The sequence below is a fragment of the Sparus aurata genome, chromosome 14, assembly GCF_900880675.1.
Source record: "Sparus aurata chromosome 14, fSpaAur1.1, whole genome shotgun sequence".
Lineage (NCBI taxonomy): Eukaryota > Metazoa > Chordata > Actinopteri > Spariformes > Sparidae > Sparus > Sparus aurata.
This window is the reverse complement of record NC_044200.1, coordinates 25,072,377-25,099,267: the sequence shown is the minus strand read 5'-3', so window position 1 is coordinate 25,099,267 and position 26,891 is coordinate 25,072,377. Positions and strand designations below refer to the sequence as shown.

General features: G+C 45.1%; 1 pseudogene; it reads right to left on the bottom strand.

The window, feature by feature from the left end:
- The window catches only part of LOC115595758 (NLR family CARD domain-containing protein 3-like), a 42,059-nt pseudogene extending 21,363 nt beyond the window's left edge, over window positions 1–20,696 (bottom strand).
- Between the last annotated feature and the right edge of the window lie 6,195 nt (window positions 20,697–26,891).

Genomic DNA, 26,891 nt, shown 5'->3' with positions numbered 1-26,891 from the left:
TCAGCCTCTCTTCCTGTTTGTGAGTCTGGATCACATGATCACTGATGCTCCTCGGGGTTCTGAGTTCGGAGCTTTGTGGGTCTAAAGCAGTGGTTCCCAACCTGGGGGGCCCGACCCCCCAAGGGGGGCGCCAAAGATCCAGGGGGGGTCGCGAAGCCCTCTTGATTTTAAGGGGTTTAATAATTTTAATGTAATTAAAATGTTAAATAAATGAGTAGGCTAAGCATTTAATTCATATATGTGACAAAATCAACTAAATGGGCCACATTAAACATTTATTCGTGTATTTCAAATTTTAGATAAATGAATAAGTTATAGGCCTATATCACGAGGAACAGAGCGTGTGTCTTGAACGCCTCACGTGCAGCAGTTGTTGCTAGGCGGAGCTAAGGGAGAGATGGCGAAGCGTCAGGTAGAGGAGACTGCGGAAAATGTCAAAAAGAAAAAGAGGGGCTACCAAGAAAGTTATATTGAGTTTGGCTTCATAGAAGCAATGGATAAAATTAGAGCAGTGAGAAACTGGCAAATGAAAGTTTGAAGCCCTGCAAGCTGAAGTGACACTAGACAACCAAACATCCCGAGACGGTGGGTAAACCCAAAGAGTTTTTCATCAGAAAAAGAGAGCTTGTTGTCACTAGCAGGCCCCAAAACATAAAGGAGAGTTTCTTCAGGGCGGGAAGCGACCAGAGGCAGGCAACGGTTGCATCCTTTGAGTGCTCTCTCCTAATTGCCCAAGCCAAAAAGCCACACAACATCGGCGAAACACTGATTAAACCTGCGTGCATTAAAATGGCTGAGATACTGTGTGGACCGCAGGTGGCTAACAAATTTAAGACTGTACCACTGTCCAACAACACAGTGAAAGACAGAATCGACAGAATGTCAGGAAACGTTGAGAACACACTCGTTGAAAAAATCAGGACAGGCCCATTTTCAATTCAGCTGGATGAAACTACCACTGTGGCAGAGGAAGCAATTCTCATTGTTTATGTACAGTACATTGAGGAAACTGAGCTTAAACAAGACATTCTTATGTCTGTTAATCTCACAGCCACCACAAGAGGAGAGGATATTTTCAGTACGTACTTCACAAGGCACAATATTCCCTATGAAAATATAGTTGCATGCTGCACAGATGGAGCCGCCGCAATGATGGGGAAAAATAAGGGCTTCAACAGCCGTTTGAAGGAGAAGGCACCACACTGCTTAGTGTTTCACTGCATGATACACAGACACGCACTGGCAGGCAAACACCTCTGTGAAGACCTGGACGTAACCTTAAAGACTGTGGTCAAAATAGTCAACTTTATTAAAGCTCGCCCGGTCAACAAAAGGATCTTTGCACAGCTGTGTGAGGATGAGGCGCACCAGACACTTCTCCTCCACACCGAAGTGCGCTGGCTTTCCCGGGGCAAAGTGTTGGTGCGTTTCATGGAACTTAAAAGCCAAATAAGGGAATTCTTAGCCGTTCATAACCAGAAACTATCCAACGAAATGACCGATGAGTTTCTCATTAAGACTTCATATCTTGCAGAGATATTCAGTCTGTACAACGAGGCAAACAAACGCATGCAGGGCGCGGATGCCAGCGTAATGGAGTGCAAAGAGGCAGTGGATGCGTTTGTGCGCAAAGTGGAGTACAGAAAGAATAAATTGGGAAAGGGGGACCTGCAACAGTTTCCCTTGCTACTACAACAGTCAGGGGGGAAGTTATCTGATGCTTTGGCCAGACAATTCACCCGCCACATGGAGCAGCTTCAAGAGGAGATGCACTCGCGTTTTTCGGATATTAATGAACATGTCTCAAAAGACGCATGGGTGATGGACCCATTTCTCGCTGAAGAAGAAGATGTGGAGCACCTCCAGGCTGAGGATGAGCTCATGGATATAAAGTCCAACTCACTCTGCAAGCGATTCTATTATGAGCATGGATACAAGCGGTTTTGGCTTGTGAAAGGACCAGGAGTCGCTCCTAGGCTTGCTCATCATGCGACCACCAGATTCATCTTGCCATTTGCCACAACATACCTGTCAGAGACTGCTTTCAGCGCTCTGGTCACCATCAAAACCAAGGCACGCAACAGACTTGATGTGCACAATGACTTTCGTTTGGCTGTTACCAAAGTCACACCAGACATCCCATTGCTGGCTCAAGAAATACAGTATCAGAGCTCTCATTAAAAGCTAGGCTGCCTGGTATGTATGACAGTGAAATGAAAAGGAGATCATAATACAACAAAAAATGTGTTCCTAGTACAGTACAAGTTCTGAAGTTTATGTGGTAATTTTACACAGGTTTTTCCTCATTGTTCCATGCTGTTGCTGTTTTTTTTATTTAAGCAGGTAATATATTGAAATATAATAAAGAAAATTAATTTTCTTTATTATATTTCAATATGTTACCTGCTTAAATGAATTTGAAAAAAAAGCAACAGATGGATGATCACTGGCTGTAGAGAATCGTCTTCATATCCATGTTCACTGCCTGGACATAGAGAAAGTGTCACAGGGTGTAGTGTCTGTGTGTGTGTGTGCATGTGGACGTGGGTCACAGAAAGATGCTGATTGGCGCGGCGAGCCCACCTCCAGCCAGGTGATTGAGGAAATGCGAGCCAGGTGTGAGGGTGCAAGAAAAGGGGAAGACAGACGCCAAAAGCGAGCGGCAAGGAGCGGACGAGTACGGGGGGAAAGAGCCTGAGAGAACAACAGGGTCCCAACCAGCCTATGGCCAGATCGACTGAACTCCAGAGAACGAGAAGAATCCCAGTAGCTCGACCGCACCAGGAAGGAGCAGCAGTGCGAGTCCGATCGAGCCGCACGTTTTTATGTATTTTCAGCGCCGTCGTATAGGGGGGAAAGGTGATGACAATTCTAAGGGCCCACAGCCCGCTATAGGGCCCACACATAGCCCCAAGTAGCCTCTATGACAAAATGATTATGCATACACTGAACTAATATATATTCATACGAATGAATCCAAATTAAAACAAAGCCACAAGTCATACAATATTCTAATTTTAATAGTTTCAATAACCCCCTTGGCCCCTTCTTAAAAAATGGTTTGGTCCACACCGCGGTTCCTTTCTTCCTCATCGGAATTAAGTGAGCGCGAGCGAACTCCAGCAGGGTTAGGATGCCCACCAAAAAGCACAAGTCCGGACACCAGAGACGGGTTGAGAAGGAGGCCTGGAGTAGGAGCAGCAGAGCAGGGGCCCAGGACATCAACAACTTATTTTCTAAGAATGGTGAGAGTAAAGCTACCGAGGGCGGCTGAAACAATTAGCCTACTTGCTCATTAATTGAATGTCTGTAACATTACCTTTGACGGGGCGCAGGCTGGAGCCTACGTTAGCTGTCATCTGGCCGCGCTACACTCTGGACAAGTCGCCAGTTCATTGTAGAGCAACGGTTCCTAGAGTAGCTATAACTGAACGTTACTAATTTACTACAGTGACTGTGTGTTTCACACATATCACTGTCGGACAGTGCTCCAGTATGCGCCCATTCAGAGGCTGCATTGAATTGTATTATGACGCATTCAAGTTCTACTCAGTAATTATGAGCATCTGACGAAGATCAGTTACGTTATCATGATGTGTTCAATGTGGTCTTGTAAAATGTGTTATTAGTGGGACATTTGAATAGCTTAATTTAAAAAAAGGTAAATGTTCAAAGATTTGTTTGTTTTCATAGCAGTATAAATAAAAAGACACCATAATAGCTGACAACAACAAAGTAAAAAAGACTATTTAGAGTTGTGGACAGTTTACACCGACTTTTGAATGGTTGCTGTCCACCTAGAGCTATGGTACTAAGAAGCCCATTTAGATTTTAGGTTAGGTTAGGTTAGTTCTGCATCAGTTTTTCCATGAAACATAACATATAATGTTTACAATATATATAGTGGAACAATAAACCTTTATGCTCTGCTGCAGTAGAATCAGCAGTGGCTGCTTCATCTGAGTTTGACCCCCCAGCAGTCGCTCAGCCCAGCAGTCCAATGATATCTTTGATGGTGAGTGAGTGATGTAGACATTGGTTGGCTGTTTTGGTTTATTAGTGACCCACTACCTATTTGTTGAGTGGTTAATTGAAAATGTATTTGCAATCAGAGGTGTAATAACGTGTTGCAAATCAGTGAAATGAGAATAAGACCACTAATAATACATAATTTACATAATAATACTCTGACTTGTTAAAGGAAACAAATTGGGTGTATTACAGCAGGCACCGTCAAGAATACTGAAAAACAAGAAAATTGAAGGTGGCAATGGTAGAGAGGCCCACACCGATATTCTTTCAGGGGGCCCAGAATTCCTAGCAACTGCCCTGGTCCTGTGAGACAAAGCTGGTACTGGATCACAAACCACTGCACATTCTCTCCTGTTAGCTGGTCTGACCATGTTTAAATGACTGTGTGGAGGTCTGAGAGGAAACACCTGCACAAGATCACTGCAGCACTGCTCACACTTCAATAAAGAGCCAGAAGAACAGTCCAGAAAGTAAAATACTATCATCACAACAACTTACTGTTTCTAAATTCACCTGTGATGAAGTTCATCCACCTGGTTGAATATCAAACTGTAAAAATAACATATGAAGCAAGAAACAAACTACGACCAGGTAATTTTCAAATCAAAATCAAATCAAATCAAATTTTATTTGTATAGCCCTTTACAATATCCAGACAGTACCCAAAGTGCTTTACATCAAAGCAATAAAATAATACATAAAAACAACACATAAAACACAAGAAAGTGCTACTAGTGCTGCAGGGTGTTAAAGGCCCTCTAAAAGTGCATAAAGTAAAAAACAGGCAAAATAAGTGCACCTAAAAGCAGGACTACCCTAGTCAGAGTTAAATGCCAATCTAAAAAAGTGTGTCTTCAGCTTTGATTTAAAAAGGCTGAGGTCAGTAGTGGTGCGAATGTCAGGGGGCAGTCTGTTCCACAGCCTGGGAGCTGTGACAGCAAAAGAACGATCGCCCCACTGTTTAAGTCTTGACCTTGGGACCTCTAACAGGAGCTGGCCAGAAGAACGGAGGGCCCTGCGATGATCACGGACAGTTAAAATCTCTGACAGGTAGGAGGGAGCCAGGCCGTTAATGGCGTAAAAAGCAAACAATAAAAGTTTAAAATCAATTCTAAAACGAACTGGAAGCCAGTGGAGTGACGACAGCACAGGGGTAATGTGCTCACGCCTGGACGTGCCTGTTAAAAATCGGGCAGCAGCGTTCTGGACAAGTTGGAGACGCGAGATTAAAGACTGGCTGAGGCCGACATAAAGTGCATTACAATAGTCCAGTCTTGAACTTATGAAGGCATGGATCGCCTTCTCGAGGTCCTGCCGACTTAAAAAAGGCTTTACTTTGGCCAGGAGACGCAGCTGAAAAAAGCTTGTGCTGACAACCGACCTAATCTGTTTATGGAATCTGAGCCCACTGTCAAATGTTACCCCAAGATTCTTTACATGTGGTTTAAAAAAGGACGCCAGAGTCACAGAGTTTGTTATTAAAACATTTGACATAGATGATGTGCCAAACAAAATACATTTGGTTTTGCTGTCATTCAAGTGCAAAAAGTTCAGAGCCAGCCACTGTTTTACATCAGTGATACAGTCCAGTAACTGAGTAGGTGCAGTGTTTTCATCGGGTCTCATGGGCAAATATAACTGTAAATCATCAGCATAAAAATGAAAAGACAGATTGTGTTTTTTTATAATTGATCCCAGAGGTAGCATATACAATGAAAACAGAATAGGGCCAAGAACAGAGCCTTGTGGCACCCCACAAGAGAGGGATGCCTGTGAGGAGCAGAGGTCACCAATCATTACAGAAAAACTCCTATTTGCCAGGTACGACCTAAACCATTGGAGGGTGGTGCCACGGATGCCTGCAAACTGCTCTAGGCGAGATACAAGGATAGCATGGTCGACTGTATCGAAAGCCGCTGTGAGGTCCAGCAGTACCAGCACAGCTGGGTTCCCAGCATCCACGGACAAGGCAATATCATTATGCACCTTTAACAGTGCTGACTCGGTGCTATGCCGGGATCTGAAACCAGACTGAAATTTATCCAGGACAGAATTAATCTCTAAAAAAGTTTGTAATTGAATAAAAATAACTTTTTCCAATACCTTAGAAAGAAAAGGCAAGTGGGAGACAGGCCTAAAATTGGACAGCACAGAGGGGTCAAGATGTGTTTTTTTGAGGAGTGGCCTAACCACAGCGTGTTTGAAGGCAGCTGGGACAGACCCTGAGCTAAGACAGGTGTTTATAAAAACCAGCAAACTTGATCCAACAGAACTAAAAACCTCCTTCAGAAACTTGGCTGGAATAATGTCTAAGGGACAGTTAGTGGGTTTTAAGCCACTAACCACCTTAGTGAGAGATGAATTCAAATTCCTTGAAAACAGCAGATTGTGCAGGAGGAGCACACACATCATCAGGGGACATAAGCATATTACTGATATTCTGCCTGACTGATGCCACTTTGTCTATAAAAAAAGATACAAACTCTTCACAGGTTGTGGTGGAGGCATCGGACAGGACAGTAGAGCATGGGTTTATAACAGAGTCAATGGTTTTAAATAGCACTCTCGGATGATTATAGCTGTTGGCTATAACAGAGGACAAATATTCGGACTTGGCCTCCTTCACAGCTCTCTGATAAGCAGCCAAACTGTCCCTTAACCAGCCCAGTGATACATGCAATTTGTCCTTTTTCCACCGCCGCTCAGCCTGTCTGCATTGTTGTCTGAGCAGACGGGTGTGGTCGTTCAACCAGGGATCGGCCTTGGTTTTGGTGCTTTTTGCCGAAAAGGGGCAACAGAATCCAGAATTGCAGAGCATGTAGAGTGGAAAGTGGAGAGTAAGGTGTCTGGACAAAGGGGAGGAACCAGTCCACTGTCAGCATGCAGCTGAGAGTCCCCAAAGGCGACAGCAAACTCTCTGGCAGTTGATGAAGTAAAGATACGGCGTCTGCGGGCCGGGGAAACGGGCTTATTGGCAGGTGGGAGGGCAGCAAAATCAAAAACAATAGGGAGGTGATCCGAGATAGCAGTGTCCACTATTTCTCTAAGGGAAACTGAAAGCCCATGAGAAACGACAAGATCAAGAGTGTGCCCATGTTCGTGTGTTGGTGCATTAACAGATTGAGTAAGGCCAAACGAATCCAAAAGGCCTTTAAACTCATTTGCCAGTTGATTTGCTGCACAACAAACATGAATATTAAAGTCCCCACAAATCAATAGTTTATCAAACTTTGGAATTAAATCAGACAAGAACTCAGAGAACTCTTGGAGAAAGTTCTGGCGTTTAATAGCGCCATATGAACTGAGCATCGACATTTATTACATTTATATACATTTATTCACATATAAAACTATGTGATGGTATTATGTCGGAGCGATGTCCTGTTTCATTTTAAAGTCCATTCTGATGACGGGTCGGTGTTCTGGTGCATCAATAACTTCCAGGTCTGTTGTCAGAACCAGAACAAACCTGCAGAGTCACTGTGTGTTCAGGATATCAGAGAATCAGAGACAGAAAGAAAACAGCAGTTCAGACTGCAGCACTGACAGTCATCTCCACTTGTTGTGATTGGTCCGTCAGTCACTGCTGGATGAAGCTCTCTTCTCCACTCCACCTCCCAGTAACACGGCCCAGTCAGAGCCTCTCCACCCACCAGCTGATGGTGCTGCTTCAACCTCTCTGGATCATCAGGACACAGCTGATCCTCTCAACACCTCCACCTTTCATCACTACCACCTGATGAGATAATGAGAGAGGGCAGAGGTGATGCATGAGTGTTTCCAGAGACTCCCTCCATCAGCTGTCAGTCAGTGATATAAAGACCAGCAGGACTTCAGTCCTGTTCAGACCACAAGTGGAGCGGCTGTGTAGCGTAGCTTCCAGGTTTACTCTGCAGGTTTCACTCAAGTACACAGTGAAATAAACTGCAGAGAGTCCCTGAACGCATCATGGCTGCAGAAACACTTTAATGATGATTGACAGCTGTTAAAAACCAGAGTCTCAGTCACACCTGAATATTTCATCTGCTTTGAAACATTACAAATATGTAAATATGGAGTCTGTTGTAAAACATGTGGAGCAAACAAAAGACAGATGGACAGATGAATATATGATGTTAAAGCTCCTACATGTTCATACACAGACTGACAGTCAAACATCAGCTGTGGTTACTGGACTTCAGCACAGCTTCTGCTCTGTACAAACACCACATGGTTACTAAATGTAATGATGCTTCTCTGAAATCAGAGCAGTGATTTGCAGGCTTCAGTCAGACTGATCTGTAAGGTGGCCCTGAAGGTCAAAACACATCAACATCTCAGATTACAGAAAAGGTGGGACAGCGTTCTTGTTTGTAATTGGACAGAACCCGAGTCCCTGTCCACAGTTTGATGTTTTGTGAAATGTTGTTGTGTTTTGACCTTCAGGGCCACCGTAGACCTGAGAGCTGTGACACAGATCAGCTGATCAGTTCTTTAGTGTTTTAGAGAGATCACATGTGATGAATGAGGACGACTGTCTCTATACATCCTGTGATGCTGTCAGCTGTAATCCAGCTTTACTTCCTATAGACATAAACACAACAACAGTCGTCTTCACATCAACTCAACACCAGACCACAACAAGCTTCTGGCTCGTCTGATAGGCTGACTGTTCTCTCTCTGTCTTTCTGTCTGTCCAGTCATGAAGCCTGTCACCATTCTACTCTCACAGCTTCGCCGAGGAAAACAAGAAATACTGGATCTTCACTTTGATACTGACTGTGTTCAGAACAATACTGCTGAAACCAGCGTGGGCTGTTTCCAACCCTCTACTGACCTCAGAGTCTCCAGTCTACAGTGTGGACTGTCCTTCAGATCAGACAGCGGCTTCACTCCTAAATCCTGCAAGTTGTTGTAGTTCAAGTCCAGCTCTCTCAGATGGGAGGGGTTGGACTTCAGAGCTGAGGCCAGAGAATCACAGCTGATCTTTGACAAACTGCAGCTCCACAATCTGAATGAAGAACAAATGAAGAAAATATCAAATTATAATCCAGTCAGAAGTGTTCAGTTTTAAATGTGCAGCTCAACATCACTGTGTCCTAATTAAGGTGCTCTGATTGTTATGAGACGATATTGGTTCTGAAAAGTTGATGGGTGGTCTCTAAAAGGGCCAATCAGAAGAGCCGATCAGAAAAACACAGGAGACAGTTTCTCTTTAATACATGCAGCATGGAGAGAAGAGCCACAGTGTTCTCTACAGTCTTCCACATTGTCTTGACTTGTATACAGCAGAACAGTGGTTACATACTTTATGACAGGTGTTACCCATGCCTTCCCCAAGGCAGTGACCCTCTGATGTTTGACTGGACAATAAGTGTCATCCTAGCTGCCTTCTGTTATCATCCTCATATGAACTCCTCACCTGTTCTATCCCTGACACCTCCCCACACCTCAGGTGAAGGGGAATCTCCCCTCCTCTCACATCCTGACATCTTCTCTACCATACATTGATATTTGAATCCACAACTGTTTAATTCCACCAGTTAGAACAGTGTGTAACTAAAGTGGCCTGTAAAGACGGACAAGTGAGTAGATGAGTCTCCGTGTTCGCTGTGAGGACATTTAATGTCCCCAACAACCTCTGTAGTCTCATTCAGACACTTGTTAGCAACCGCTAACTGTTTTTAACACATGACAAGCTTTGTAATCAAACTGTGGGACATTTAATGATGGATTTTATGTTGGAGAACAAAACATGTAAATATGCTCAGCCTGTGGTAACCACACACCTTATTTCACACAATTAACTTAAAACACATTCAAAAAAATTTGAGACGAGGGAACAGGATGTGCTAACATGCTAATATGCTAACAGATTTCTGGTTTTGGGACTACAGACTACACCTTTCTATAGGGAGGGGAAGTCCTGTCCCTTCAGGTGGACCTCATGGGACCTGATTTCAGTCTAGAAAATGTCTGTTTGTGGTTTAAAAAAAAAAAAAAAAAAAAAGTAAAATCTCATGTAGTTTTGTGTTAATCCGCTCAGTGAATGACTTCGTCTCACTGCGTCTCACTCAACATACGTCACCAACAGCAACATGGCCGCCGCCTCCGCACAGAAGAAGGTGTGGTCATACTGACAGCTGCAGTTATGTGAAAGGAGTGTTAGTCAGTTCTGTGACTGCTGATATTCAGGACGACTCTACAAGTTTTCAGTCAGCGTTAAACCAGACATCACTTAACGACTGTTGGCTGTGTCGTCTTTATAATCACATATTTTCACAGTCTTATATTTTAGTTTTGTAACAAACTGAGACTTTGAGAAAATGTTTCTTTTAAACTGACAAACATTAAATGTGAGCTTCATGAAGCAATTCAAACGAGAGCAGAAAATAATTTGTCTCATTTGTTCTGAAATAAAGTCCCAGGTGGTCGAGCAAAGGGGGCGTGGCTTCACCTCTTTATTGTGGATCATCATCATGGTGACATCATCCTGTCAACCCAATATTCACCCTCCTGTTCACATAACTACAATTATAATGTGTGTGTGTGTGTGTGTGTGTCTGTGTCTGTGTCTGTGCATGTCTGTGTGTGTGTGTGTGTGTGTGTGCGTGTCTGTGTGTGTGTCTGAACTGAAGGAAATTTAAAACTTCTGTCCTACATTTAAATCTAATAAACACAGATGAAAAAACACATGAACTGACCTCAGAGTCTCTAGTTGACAGTTTGGACTCTTCAGTCCAGAGCACAGCAGCTTCACTCCTGAATCATACAGTTTGTTGTGACTCAGGTCCAGATGTCTCAGATGTGAGGGGTTGGACTTCAGAGCTGAGGCGATGACTTCATAGTGAGTCTCTGAGAGTCCACAAATACAAAGTCTGTGAATCCAAATAATAAAACATTTAAAATCATATAAAATCTGACCTTTAACTATGAAGACACACTCAATAAGGTTTTCTTTTCTGCTGGTAAGTTACCGATCACAAGGTTTGTAATTTGAAACTTGAGCTCCTCGGCTCCACATGAGCCTTTAGACTTGAACCTGCCTGAGGAGATCAGCTGGGCTGAATCAGTGGCCCATTTTAAATCCCCCTCAAAACACACCTGTATAAAACAGTTTTTAACGACTGATTCTGATGATTTCATCTTTGTTTGATTTTGGTTTGACATATTTGTGTTTGTCCGTTTTCTTCATTTTGCTGTCTTTATATTTATATTTATAATTGTCCTTGTAATACTTTTCTTGTGACTCTTTCACCGTGCTGTTTTGTGTCCAACAAACTGATGTGAGTGCTTTTAAGGAGCCATATAAATTAACATAAACACATGTTGAAGTGTCCTTGATGTAAATAATGAAGCAGAAATGACGGTTTAGGACAAAAGTGTTGAAATAAGTGAGACGTAAACGTGTCAGATGTTCGTGTGTATTTCCTTAATCTTTGATGCACTTTATTCTATTGCTCTATCTGCTTTTCATCTCTCATTTCATTCATTTAATGCCTCCCACTGCACAAACACAAGAATTATAACTAAACATTGTATTATTATAATTCTATGGCTAATAATTTTCTCACCTGGCTGAGTTTAATGTTTTGGAAACAAGACAACTTCATGTAATTTCTACTCTGAGCTTGGTGATGATCATTTATTCAATCAGCAGGTTTAATACTTGTTTTGGTAAACGTGTATAGTGTTGAGGTTTTATATTATTCATGTGTGTAAAGTGTCTTTAATACTGAAGGCTTCAGCTTTACCTCACTTCATCATGCTTAACAAATCTGGACTTACACAGCTTTTCTACAGTTCCTCACAGCTGGAATCAGTCTCTGTCGTCCCTGTGGAGATGTGTTGTACTTCATCAGGTCCAACTCATCCAGAACCTCCTCTGACATCTGCAGCATGTAGGCCAGAGCTGAGCAGTGGATGTCAGAGAGTTCTTTCTCTGATCTGTTCTCTGACTTCAGGAACTCTTGGATCTCCTGATGGACTGAGTGGTCGTTCATCTCTGTCAGACAGTGGAAGATGTTGACGCTTCTGTCAGGAGAGATCTCATCACTTTTCATCTTCTTCAGGTTGTTGATGGCTCTCTGGATGATTTCTGGGCTGTTGTCTGTCTGACCCAGCAGGCCTGCTAAGAGTCTCTGGTTGGACTTCAGAGAGAGGCCATGAAGGAAGCGAACAAACATGTCCAGGTAACCATTTTTACTGTACAGGGATTTTATCATGACTCTCCTCAGGAAGTCATCAAGAAATGAATCAACATACTTGTCCCCAGAGAAGTCCTCGATGACAATTGTGTTCCTGTTAGTGAAGCAATGGAACATGTAGACTGCAGCCAGAAACTCCTGAACGCTCAGATGAACAAAGCAGTAGACTGTTTTCTGGAAGATCACACTCTCTCTTCTGAAGATCTCTGTACAAACTCCTGAGTACACCGAGGCCTCTGTGACATTAAGACCACAGCGCTCCAGGTCTTCTTGGTAGAACATGATGTTTCCTGTCTCCAGATGTTCAAACGCCAGCCTCCCCAGCTTCAGAAGAACTTCCCTGTCAGCCTCCGTCAGCTCCTGTGGACTCGTCTCACGTCCCTCATGGTACTTCTGCTTCTTCTTCTTTGTCTGAACCAGCAGGAAGTGTGAGTACATGTCAGTCAGGGTCTTGGGCAGCTCTCCTCTCTGGTCTGTAGTCAACATGTGGTCCAGAACTGTAGCAGTGATCCAGCAGAAGACTGGGATCAGACACATGATGTGGAGGCTCCTGGAGGTCTTGATGTGTGAGATGATTCTGCTGGACAGATCTTCATCACTGAACCTCCTCCTGAAGTACTCCTCCTTCTGGACGTCAGTGAAGCCTCGTACTTCTGTTACCCTGTCCACACATGAAGGAGGGATCTGATTGGCCGCTGCAGGTCGGGAAGTGATCCAGACGAGAGCCGAGGGAAGCAGCTTCCCCTGGATAAGGTTTGTCAGCAGCACGCTGACTGATGACTTCTGTGTGACATCAGACACGACCTCATGGTTGTTGAAATCCAGTGAAAGTCTGCTTTCATCCAGGCCGTCAAAGATGAAGAGAAGTTTACAGACAGCAAGCTTCTCTGCTGTCACCTTCTGTAATGTTGGATGGAAAACATGGAGCAGCCTGAGAAGACTGTACTGCTCATCTCTGATCAGGTTCAGCTCCCTGAACGACAGCAGAACCAGCAGACTGACATCTTGGTTTTCGGAGCCCTCTGCCCAGTCCAGAGTGAACTTCTGCACTGAGAAGGTTTTTCCAACTCCAGCGACGCCGTTGGTCAGAACCACTCTGATGCGTCTCTGTTGGTCAGGTGAGGCTTTAAAGATGTCGCAGCAGCTGATTGGAGTTTCCCTGAAGGTCTTCTTCTTGGAAGCTGTCTCAAGCTGCCTCACCTCATGTTGGGTATTAACCTCTTCACTCTGTCCCTCTGTGATGTAGAGCTCAGTGTAGATCCTGTTAAGGAGGGTTCCACTTCCTGTTCCATCACTTCCTGTTCCATCACTTCCTGTTCCATCACTTCCTGTTCCATCACTTCCTTCAGTCACACGTTCACATCTCCTCCTCAGACTGATCTTATGTTCATCTAAAACCTCCTGCAGACCAACATTCACTGAAAAGAGAAAAATGTTTGAGAGAATTTGACAATCTGGGATTATTTTCATGATCAATAACAATCCATCAGTATCAGAATATATAAAGTTTGAGTCTCTTCGGGTCTTTTCATTGACTTTGTGTGTAATCTAGACAATCTAGTAATTTGTCCTGGTGTTTGGTCTGAATGCCTCCGAAGTCTCTAAATAAATGTAATGACATGTAGAAGCTGAGATGTTTAAAGCAACATGATGTAACTTTTGGAGGTTAAAGCAGCAGCTTCAGAGTCGTGTTGATGGTCAGGTGTGTTGTAACAGGTGAACGGTGTCTCTGTCACTCGTAGGATCACAGCCTCACATACGTGTTCACTTCAACACGTAACATTGTGATGATGTCATGAGTTGTGTTTGTAGTCAGCACCTATATTACGTGTGACAAACTGTTACACACCTGGGATTTGTTTTTACTACAGTGGTGTTGCACTCAGAAACTGTGGGGGATGCCAAATCACACTGTCACATCGCGGTGCGGGCTGTCCTGTCTTGGGTTTTTTGTCTTGTGAATTTCATGTTTTATTTTGAAAAGTAACTCTCCTCTCGTTTCAGGTCACTTGCCCTTCCTCTCGTGTCACCGGTCTGACGTCTCCCCTAATCCCTGATTGTTTCCACCTGTGCTCCCTTCCCTGGTGTATTTATTGTCTTTGTCTTCCCCTGTCTCGTCGCCAGAGTATTTCGTCCTGTCATGTACCTCCAGCCCCCGAATCACAGCCTTGCCACAGTTTGAGAAGTATCGTCTTGCTTGATTTTCTGTTTATTCTTGTATTCCTCCGAAGTTGAGTGATTTTGATTCCTGCTAAAGTTTTGGTCAGCGTGTTTTTTTGTGCATCAGTTAATTTAATAGTATCTTGTGTTTAGGTAATGGGGAGATGAATGTATAGCACGGGCACAGGTCTAATTTTATTCCTCTCTTATTAAAGACCTGAAATCATTGCGGGTTTTTTCCTTTTTTTCTTTTTTTTTTGGATAAAGAAAATGATAAACTGAATAAAAAGACGGAAAAAGAAGAGGGAGGAGATCTTGTGTTTAGGGTTAGGGTTAGGGTTAGGGTCAGGAGGAGTTCCAGACGGCAATGGCGGCACACATGGGCCAACTCTCCGCCCAGCTACAAGACCTGCTGGGGCAACTCACTCGGCCAGGCCCAGCAGCCCCGCTTCCGACAACGAACGCTCCACCAGCTCCGCCCACGCCTATCAGCGGAGCCAGTTGTAAGTTGGCACCACCAACCCAGTACACTGGAGAACCAGGACTGTGTAAAGTATTTTTGATTGACTGCTCGATTCATTTTGAACTGACACCCCATGTTTTTCCCACGGACCGGTCCAAGATCGCGTTTATGATTTCGCATCTGGGAGGTAGAGCCAAGGCTTGGGCCTCAGCTGAATGGAGTCGGGGCTCATCCATCTGCAACTCTCTCTTAGATTTCCAGGGTGCACTCACCATGACATTCGATCCTGTTACCACCAACCAGGAAAAGGCTCAAGAATTGAGCAATTTGAGGCAAGGCAGTGGGTGTGTGTGTGATTATGCCATCCAGTTTTGCACCCTGGCGGGGGAGAGTGGGTGGAACTACACAGCGCTCCACGACGTGTTCCTGAAGGGGTGAGCAGCCCCTATACAAGATCTACTTGTCCCGCTGGACTTGCCTTCCGATGTGAATTCCCTCATCGCGCTGGCCATCCGGACGGACAACCAGCTCGACCAACTCCGACAACAGCGAGGAGGGAGACCGACAGCTACTGAGAGACCTCCTCGATCACCCACATCGAGCTGGCCAACTCCTCGTCCGCCACCCGAGCCGACTCCTCACACCCGTGCAGATCGAGAGGAGGAGCCCATGCAGTTGGGGAGAGCTCGTCTGACACCTGAAGAGCGGAGGAAGCATCAGTTGGAGGGGAGATGTTTTTACTGCGGTGAGGTCGGCCATCTTGTCATTTCATGCCCAGCTAAGGCGTCCCGTGCGGTGAGTCATGTTACGGTTTCTAGTCCTGTACCACGCACCCTCACAAAAATTACTGTAACTCATCACACAGCCACTGATTTGGAAGCACACATCGATTCAGGTGCTGACGAGAGTCTGATGGACTGGGGGTTAGCTGATAAACTAGGACTTAGATCTGAGCCGCTTGCAAAACCCATCAGAGCCAGATCACTGAATGGCAAAGAGTTATTTGCCATCACACACATCAGTGAGCCCATCCGGATGCACATTGACCATCACCACGAACCCATACGCTTCTATCTGTTTACCTCCTCTTCCCACTCTCTGATCCTGGGACAACACTGGCTTTTCCTTCACAACCCACATATTAACTGGAGAACTGGACAGATCAGAGAGTGGGGGGAAGGGTGCATCACAAACTGTTTTACCCCGACTATGCAGGAGAAGACTGTCACAGAAATTAATCTGTTCTCTGCCAACCCTGCCACAGACGCCGAGTACCTGGACCTGAACGTGGTCCCCTCCTGTTACCATCACCTTCAAAAAGTCTTCAGCAAGACCAAGGCTCTGTCTCTTCCTCCTAATCGTCCGTACGACTGCGCCATTGAACTGATCCCAGGCTCCACCATACCTAAGGGCCGGCTGTACTCTGTTTCGGGACCCAAAAACGAGGCCATGAGGGAGTACATCACGGCGTCGCTAGAGGCGGGCTTGATTCGCCCCTCGTCCTCCCCAGCAGGGGCGGGGTTCTTCTTCGTGGGGAAGAAAGACGGGTCTCTTAGACCATGCATTGACTATAGCCCATTAAATGACATCACAATAAAAAACCAAACTAGACCTTTGAAACGCCTACCACTTGATCCGGATTAAGGAAGGGGATGAGTGGAAGACAGGTTTCAACACACCCAGTGGTCACTACGAATACCGGGTCATGCCGTTTGGTCTCACCAACGCCCCCGCCGTCTTTCAAGCCATGATCAATGACGTACTCAGAGACTTTCTTGACCATTTTGTGTATGTATACTTAGATGATATCCTGATCTACTCATCCGACCTCGACACACACAAAGGTCATGTAAACCAGGTTTTAAAGAGACTGTTAGATAATGACCTGTATGTCAAAGCCGAAAAGAGCGTGTTTCATGCCGACACTGTCTCCTTCCTGGGCTTCATTGTAGCCCTTGGAAGAGTACAGATGGACCCGGCTAAAGTTAGCGCTGTAGCAGATTGGCCTACACCAGACAGCCGCAAGAAGGTTCAGCAATTCTTGGGATTTGCTAACTTTTACAGGCGGTTTGTCAGAGGCTTCAGCGCAATAGCTGCTCCTCTCCATGCTCTTACTTCCACCCAGGTGCAGTTCCGTTGGTCACCAGAAGCAGAAAAAGCCTTCCAGACTCTCAAACAACGCTTCACCTCAGCTCCCATCCTCACCATGCCGGACCCACAGCGCCAGTTCGTGGTGGAGGTTGACGCCTCCAACGAGGGAGTAGGAGCAGTCCTGTTACAGCGCTTGGAAAAAGACGGCAAAATGCATCCCTGTGCCTTCCTGTCAAGGCGGCTGTCAAAAGCTGAGAGAAACTATGATGTTGGTAACCGGGAGCTGTTGGCAGTCAAACTAGCCTTGGAGGAGTGGCGGCATTGGCTCGAGGGGGCCGACCAACCATTCATAGTCTGGACTGACCATAAGAATCTGGAATACATCAGAAAAGCTAAAAGATTAAACTCTCGCCAGGCCAGGTGGGTGCTGTTCTTTAACCGCTTTACCTTCTCCCTTTCTTACAGGCCGGGGTCCCGGAACGTCAAACCGGATGCCCTGTCTCGACTATTTGACCCCGAGCCCAAGGCCAAGGCCCCAGAAACCATCCTTCCCCTGACCTGTGTGGTGGGAGCGGTGACTTGGCCAATAGAAACAGAGGTAAAGCAGGCTAATGGTGGAGCCCCGTCACCCAGTGGATGTCCTGATAACCGTTTTTTTGTTCCTCCCGAGCTATGTCCACAGGTGATTCACTGGGCTCACACCTCGCTGCTTTCATGTCATCCGGGAGTCAGACGAACGATGTTCGTCATCTCCCGGCGGTTCTGGTGGCCATCCATGGAGCCGGAGGTCCGGGAGTACGTAGAGGCATGTTCGGTCTGCGCACGTAACAAGACGTCTTCCAGGGCCCGCATGGGTCTACTTCAGCCGCTCCCTATCCCCTCCAGACCGTGGTCCAACTTCTCCATCGACTTCGTCATGGGGCTCCCGGTCTCTCAAGGTAACACCACTGTGCTCACGGTGGTCGATAGATTTTCTAAAATGGTCAGGTTTATCGCCCTGCCCAAGTTACCATCCGCCAAAGAAACGGCGGAGGTCATGATGACCAACATATTTCGAGTCCATGGGTTCCCCAAGGATATCGTTTCTGACCGGGGGCCCCAGTTTGTGTCCCGGTTCTGGAGGGAGTTCTGTAGACTCATCGGGGCCAAGGTCAGCCTGACCTCAGGCTACCACCCGGAAGCTAACGGCCAGACCGAACACCTCAATCAACAGCTGGAAACCGGCCTCCGGTGCATGGTCTCACAGAACCCCTCCACATGGAGCAAACACCTGGTCTGGGTAGAGTATGCACACAATTCGTTACCCACATCTGCCACTGGGTTTTCACCATTCAAATGTGCTCTTGGTTATCAGCCTCCTCTCTTCCCAGAAAATGAGCTGGAAGTGTCGGTTCCCTCAGCCCATGCCATGGTCCACCGCTGCCGCCGCATCTGGGCAGCTGCCCGACAGGTAATAATTTGACAGGGAGACCGCGTCAAGAAAGTGGCTGACCGCAAGAGACGGCCTGCTCCTGTTTACCAGCCTGGCCAATGGGTGTGGCCATCCGCCAAGGACCTGCACCTCAAAGTACCGTCAAGGAAGCTGGCGCCACGGTTCGTGGGTCCGTTTCCAGTCACCCGACTCGTCGGTCCAGCAGCGGTCAGGCTGCGTCTGCCCCGGTCCCTCCGCATTCAACCATGCCTTCCACGTCTGATGTCTCCCCTAATCCCTGATTTTTTCCACCTGTGCTCCCTTCCCTGGTGTATTTATTGTCTTTGTCTTCCCCTGTCTCGTCGCCAGAGTATTTCGTCCTGTCGTGTACCTCCAGCCCCCGAATCACAGCCTTGCCACAGTTTGAGAAGTATCGTCTTGCTTGATTTTCTGTTTATTCTTGTATTCCTCCGAAGTTGAGTGATTTTGATTTCTGCTAAAGTTTTGGTCAGCGTGTTCTTTTGTGCATCAGTTAATTTCATAATATCTTGTGTTTTCCTTCTTCGGGAGTGTTTTGATTTGTAGTGTCATTAGCTCAGTGTAGCTGAGTTCTGTTTATAGCCTTTTGCTTGATCCTCCTTGAGAGTGATTTCTGTTGTTTAACTTTTCATAGATTACTTTTCGATTTCAGATCAGTGTAGATTTAGCTTTTTGTGTTTTCCTCCCTCGGGAGCGATTTTCAGTTTGTTTGGTGTATTTGTGCCTCGTTTTGATTTATTAGTCTCTCGTCTGAGCAGACGAGTATCGAGTTCATAGCCTGTTTGAGTTGTCACTCTAACGGAAGTCGATACTTGAGTATCAGAATAAAAGCTTGCATTTACCGTTCTCTGTCTGCACCTGAGTCCTCATTTTGCCTAGGCCTGACACACACAACATGAGAATTTCTCCATAATGTGGCTTTAACATGTTGAGATGTTCAGTGTGACTTGGTACAGTTTGTCTCTGACTGTCTGTCCACAGTCCAGCTGTTGTTCTGGGTCTTACCTCCACACTGGGGACAGGAGGAGTCTCCTGGTGAAGCAGACTGGTCCCAGTATGAGGTGATGCAGCGTCTGCAGAACCAGTGTCCACAGCTGGTAGAGACCGGATCCTTCAGGACGTCCTGACACCAAACACAGCAGGTGGGCTGCTTCTTCACAGAGACATGACTCCTCTTCCTCTCTCTGTGAACACATTTCTTTACAACTACAATGATTTGATGATTGTTGTTAAAAACATCCAGATTTGGTCGACACTGTTGAGAAGCTCAGACGCTCACAGAGAAAAGTCAAAGTGTCGATACTTTTCATCTTGAATTCAGCATTTAGTGTGTCATGAAAATGATGTGTGAAGATTATCTCTCAGAACAAAACGTGTCAGTATCAGAAACTCGTGTTTGTCACAGAGATTATTTTCTGCAATAATCCAAAATCCAAGTCAACAATCTGACAGGCTGTTTGTGGAGGGAGCCAGAGCGATGCTAACTTCAGGGTTAGCCTACAAACATACGTCATGGTTCCACCATCTATTTCATCCTGCTGAGATTTGTTAGTGTCCTCCAGGATCTGACTGAGTTCAGACATGTTAGTGTTCAGGAGACTTTCAAAGACTTTATGTTAGTGTTTCTTCAGTCCTGGAGCCTGATGTTACTCTACAGCAAAACATTACCAGCAAACACTGAATGAGTCGTCTCAGTGCTCTTACTTTGTGTCTGATGGTCCAGGTTCACTACTGAAGTCTGGAGGATGATATTTGGACCAGTCACTCTTCATAGACGGACAGATGGATCCTGGAGGTTCTGCTCTCTGTCTGCTGGACTGAACTCTGCAAACACCAACATGTTTTTATTCACATCACATGAATCCTTCATCAATAAAGAGATTTAAGAAGCTCTACATACACAAACTGCTGCTGCTGTCCATAAAAAGGAGGTTTAAAAGTTTCTGTTTGTCCTCTTAGATCAGATTACAGATTTATAGCAGACACACAGAGGAACATGAGGTGGGAAAAGTCTCAACTATGGACACAAAAGACTTTTTAGTGGAAATCTGAATACATGAACACAAAATCAACCAAACAAACATCATCATCACTGAAACATGAGTCATATAAATGAGTTAGTATCAGTCGTCTTACTTTGTGTCTGATGGTCCAGGTTCAGTACTGAAGTTTAGAGGTTCAACATTGGACCAGTCACCCTTCATAGATGGACAGATGGATCCTGGAGGTTCTGCTCGGTCCAACTCTTCCTCCACACAAACACTCATCTTCAGGTCTGAGAGGTGAAACATGAACTGTGAGCTCAGAACACAAGAATCAGGAAACAGGTTTGTTCAGGAGTGACGCAGGAGGAAAGAACATGAAGTAAAACACAATCTGTCTCCACTTCACACACACACACACACACATACACAGATACAGACAGACACACACACACACAGATACAGACACACACACACACACACACACACACACACACACACACACACCCCTCTGGGCTCCTGGTCTTTAGTTCCAGTAGTTTTAATGTGTATTATTCAGCCTATCAGGACTTTGTGTCCACAGAAGAATCAAAGTGTTGACTTTATTCTAACATGTGTTTCCTCTACAGTCCACAGAGACTAAACTGACTCACACTCTCACAGTAACATCACAAACACCTTGTTTTAACACTCACCTTTAGTCTTCCTCCTCCGTCTTCTTCTGTCTGTTCTGCTCTCAACATGGAGTCTGACGGACTGAACACTTTCACTTCCAGCCTCTCAGGTGACACTGAGCTCCTCCCCCTCTGAGTTTACCTGGATGTGTGTGTGAGTGCGTGTGTGTGTGTGTATGTGTGTGTGTGAGCGCGTGCGTGTGTGTGTGTTCGTGTGTGTGTGTGTGAGCGCGCGTGTGTGTGTGCGTGTGTATGTTTGTGTGAGCGCGCGTGTGTGTGTGTGTGCGTGCGTGTGTGTGTGTGTGTGTGTGTGTGATTATGGTGGCTGGGAGGTGCAAACCAAAATTACAAAATGTGAAATACTTTTACGAAGCTTGAGAGAAATTTACATTTCAGAAAACAAATTAACATGATACAAAACACTTTTACAAACACCAAGACAAATTTACAATTATAGCTGCTGCGCAGCGATGGGTCGGGTCCGGGCTATTTTTGGCAAATTTAGGCATTTCTGAGCAACAGGAGAATAGGAAGACAAGACAGTTGACAAGAATGTTCATTTTGGACCACTTGAGGCTTGAACTTACAACTTCTAGAGCCAAAGACTGTCATCTATCACTCTGAGCTAATTGGCAAGTGGCATTATAACAGTGGCTTGACAAATTGATTAAAGGTCCCATATTATGCAAAATACACCTTAGAGTGGTTTTCCATCAATAATATGCATCCCCGGCCTGTCTACAATCCCCCCTGGTATGAATAAAGTTCATCCTCTCCCTTTTTTGCTTTCTCCGCCTTTAGAAAATGTGTGCTTATACAGGCCAGTTGAAGATAGTCTGTCGGTGACGTCACCGACAGATTACACGCGTCCCCGTAGGTTGGTGGCACCGCCCCAGGTGAAGGTTTGCCACACCCAAAGGAATTATCTAAACGGCGCCATTTTTTTCCGCTCGGTTAGAAAATGGTGAATGTACGACCGGGAAGAAGCAGTTGCTCTGTCGTTGGCTGCACTAACGAGCACCAGAGTCTTTTTAAACCTCCCTCATCGGGGGTCTTGAGGACTCAATTGATGGATTTTATTTGGGACTGTACCCACAGCAGTTCCCAAAGTGCTGTATGTGTGTGCTAACCACTTCACATCAGACTGCTTCAGTAACGAGTGTCAGTACAAAGCTGGCTTTGCCTCGACACTGACCCTCGTAAAAGGATCAGTCCAAACCATACTGGACCCAGCAACTGCACCCGAGCCACCGATAAGTGTCTTCGCGGTTTGATAGTATTTACAGGACGAGTACGGGGAAGTCAGCTAGAAACTGGCTAACTAGTTAGCTCCATTTCGGCCCGCTGTGCAATGGCGTTTGAAGCGAGTTTGATGTTAATAATATTACGATGAAGCTTGGTTGTCACAGTAGAAAGTCTGGAAACATGTGCAGACTGGAGACAGAGACGATGCGAACAGTGTCCAAGAGTTTAGAGACTGCGTTGAGGACAAAAACAGCTCTCGCTAGCTGTTAGCCATTAGCTACACGGTAATAACTGCCATACACCATACAACACATACAAACAAACTAACATTATTAGACAAACTAACCATTCTGAAACGTCCTGCTGCAGCCGCAGAGTCTGTACTTCTTCAGGAGCCTCTCCTTCTGGGTCCGATTCTTGGTCAAACTGGTTCGGTTGAACGAAAAAAATCTCCGCGAGCCATAGTGTTACATCCACCGTAAACATTAGCGCATGCTACCGTTAGCATAAGGGGCTTCCCCTCCCTGAGAGTGACGTAGCAGGCAAAGCTCCCCAAGTAGGCGTTGACAGACGGAGCTCGTTAGCATTTAAAGGTGCAGGCACAGAAACAGAGTGCTGTGAACAGAGCTCAGCAGAGCGACTTTTAGACAGCTGGAGTTCAGGACCATGGATGTGTTTGGGGCAATACATATCGAATACAGAGTTGTTGGACTGTTGTGCAGGCAGATTTGAAACCACTATAAAAAATTCAGTTATCAAGACAAAAATCTGAAAATACATAAATTGCATCTTGACAGCATGGAAATGTTGGTGATTTGTTTTTAACTCTAAGTGTTTTGCTTCATAAGAGAAAATCTGGGCCCGTATTCACAAAGAATCTTAAGGCTAAAAGTAGCTCCTAACATGCGAATTTAGGAGCAACTCCTAAAAATAATGGGCGTGTCAATCGTAACTTTAGGACTCCTAATTTTTGAAAATAAGAGTTATTCACAAAATATTTTAAGCCTAAAAGTAGCACCTAAGTCTGGGAGACCTTAGAAGTAGTCCAGAGGACTCCTAACTCGCTAAGACCTGGTCACAGCCGAATGTTTTGGAGACGCTAAATAACAGGGAATTATTAAAACGATGTCGGATGGACCGTGAAGGGATTGAAGTTGTGGTTGAGTAGGTGAGGGACGCAATAACACTCCCAACCAACTGAAACAATCCAATAACGCCGCAGTTAAAATGTTTGGCAACACTCCGGTGTTTGACTACTGGGAAAATGCAGCTCTTCGCATGGGACTAGTATTACCTGGGGACCTCAAGTGATGTAGAAATTATCCCACCACGTCCGTGTTTCGTGCGGCGCATTCACACAGGATAAGCAAAGTCTGTGTTTTAACTCTAATTTACTGACATTATCCCCCGGGTCGATCGCACCGGAGCCCTTACTGGAGCAGCACAACAGTTAGATATGGATATTTTTAATATAATAACTGGTGAGCCTGTTGAAAGATGGAAAAATGTTCCTTACCGCATGCTGCCATGCATGTAATCCATCTAATCATCTTTCGAGATTTCGCTCTTCTGATGAGCCTCCTGAATTTGCACCCAAAATGCTGTCAAATGCTGAAAAAGGCAGAAAAAAGGTGTGGAAAACACAAAAAACCTGAAGAAAAACAAAAAACCACCCCAAATCACAGAGATGCCGATTCGCACAGGACTAATATTATCACATGAACTCTGTGTTTGGAGAAATATGGGAGGTAATTTGCAGTGGATTTTTTACTTTACAAATTACAGACATGGCAGATTCGCACAGGATTAAGATCACAGACGACCTCCGCAATCATTACAAATTACTGGAGGTCCCCAGGTTATACTAGTCCCGTGCGAATAGGGCTTGCATTCCATCTATACACAAATTGTCTTTGACACACATTACAATATACTGGACATTGTTGTGAAATGGCCCGGATCAACACACGATTCCCGAATTTTATTGGAGGGTGGTTTGACGCAGTTTTTCGAGCAAATGCCGCTTTTATTTATTGCCGTTTTTTTATTTATCTTGTAATTTGTCATTTTTGTCCGAAGCGTTTTTGTTTGGCGGGGGGGGGGGGGCACTTAATTCTCCCCATAAATACATTTATTTATCAAATATCTTTTCATAGGCTTTGTCATGGGCTTGTAGGCAACTTCCTTATTTTCACTTCATGCATTGCATAGCCTAAATGACTTTTCAATGGGCTGCCCTGTCACTCAACAGCCAATCACCGTTGTCACCGCTTCTAAGTGCGTCCTTATAAAATGACGTCATCCATAGCAACAGAGAGTTACTTCTAGTTTAGGAGTTCACTGTTTTCAGAACTAAAAGTAGGTCTCAGCGGCTTTGTGAATTACTCTTAAGAAACAACTCCCACATAGTAGTACTCCTAACGTTAAGATAAAAGTCTTTGTGAATACGGGCCCTGATGTTTAAAAATGCCACTCTTACATTGACTCCAGTTGTTCCCATGAGAGCAGAATTCAAAATATTCTCAAAAATTCAGTTTTTGAGATAAAATTCTGATATTTGCCAAACGTCAACAACCATGACTCCAAAATATTCTCCGTTTTTTTCAGGAAGATTGAAAATGTATTTAGCAAGAATTTGATAGTATATGTTTACAGTACTGTTTACGGTCAAACATTTTGATGCACTGCAGGCTTAATTTTTGATAAATCAAAAAATCCGAGAAATAAGTTTTGTGGACGGTCTGAAGATGCTCTCTAGCAAGTTTGGTGACAATTGAGCCAAAATTGTGGGAGGAGATAGGTTTTATAAGTTTTACAGGTTTTGAAAAAAACTAAGTGATGGACTTCATAATTTGTAAGGTGCTTAAGTGGACTAAAGTTTCAGCAGTGTTGGGGCTACAGTTTGGTGAAAGTTTCAAAACTGTAGCATGTACTGTTGATTTTGTAGGTATTTTTATATTTTTTAAATTTAAATGCTTATTGGGCCCCCCCCCCCCGGAGGAATATTGACATGTCTTTGGAATTAAGTAAATCTGGCATGGGGCCGGACATTTCTGTAAAGTTTGGTGAGTTTTCGCCCTTGGGAAGTATGACTTCCTCGGAAGAAAGAAAGAAAGAATTCCTAGGAATACAATAGTGTCCTGGCAGCTTAGCTGCCCGGACCCTAAATAACATCAACCGGAAAGGGAATGTACCAACTCCGGGGTTGAACCGGAAGTGATAACCCGGCAGCGGCCAATAGACCCTTTACGCACTTCTGCATTTGTCGAACGGAAATACGTCATTGTAGCGTAGTAGAACTTCCGGTTATTGTAGCGGGCTAGCGGCAAATACGGAAAATGGCGGAGTCGAAGAGTCGCAATTTCTGTTGTGTTCCAGGCTGCACGTCTTCCGCCCAAAAACAGCCCTACCTTTTCTTTTCATTCTTTTCCTGTGGATCCGAACCTGAAAACCCAAATGGATACAAGCGATCCGAAGAGAGGAAGGGAATATGTTCACTGTAAAAAGAGGGAGCACTTATGTCTGCAGCCGGCACTTCGCTACGGATGATTACGTTGGTGGCTGCGTCATTCGTCGCCTGAAGAGTGATGCTGTCCCAAGCCTGTTCCCTTGGAATAATTTTACTGCTCCTTTGAGAAGGGAGTCCGTATATGACAGAACCTCCAAACGTCAGTCTGTCCAACTATGCTGTGAAGATAGTGACATGGGTTACACCCCGCCTTTCCGAAACCCCGCTGTTCCGAACATAGACTTCAATTCATCGTAATGGCAGGGTTTCCCTTTTTTTCAAAGACCCCGCTCTTCCGAAAAGGCTATTGGGGAAACCCCTCCATTCCGAAACCCCCCCACTCCGAACTAACCCAAATTTACCCAGCATGCATTTCACCCTTCTGGCTCTCAGAAGGATACGTTTCTAAACTAAATTAGTACTGTTACAAATCTAAAAACCAAACCAAATGACTACAACATACTTACTAAACTTATTAACTTACAATTTAAAGTGAAATGCTAACTTAAAAATAGTTAGGTTAAAAAGTAGGAGGGGCTCCCATTGTAAAGAGGTGAAGGAATACTGGGTACCCTCATAAAGGAGAAGGGCAACATTCATGACTACAGCCAGATTAGCCACACTAAAATTAGAAGACTTGGAGTGAAGACTATATTTCTGGTGAGTACAGGTTTTATCAATTCAAAAATACAAAATTCATTGTTATGTTGTTTCTCTGTTGCTTTACCACTCTCTGGTGTCGTGCGGTGTATGGGGCACCAGAGAGTTGGCCTTTCCTGACCCTGAGTCTACCGGGGGATCAAGGAGGCAGAGCCAGTCTCTGTCGACCTCGGTCCCTCGGTCCTCTCTGGTAACCTGGAAAACTTGGCATCGCCTTGCCGGGTTAGTACTGGTTGCTTGAGAGGTCAGACAATATGGGAGATGCGACCGAATTCTCTGGCCCTGGCCGGCTGGACCACTGATACCTTGCAGTGATAACGACATGGTCTTAGTTGGTCAGGGGGTAAGTATGCGGCCCCCCGTGTCCCGACTTCAGGGCAGCACTGCGGGAGTGGTGGTTCTGGCGTCAGAACCTTAAACGTTGCCAAGTTTTCTATGAG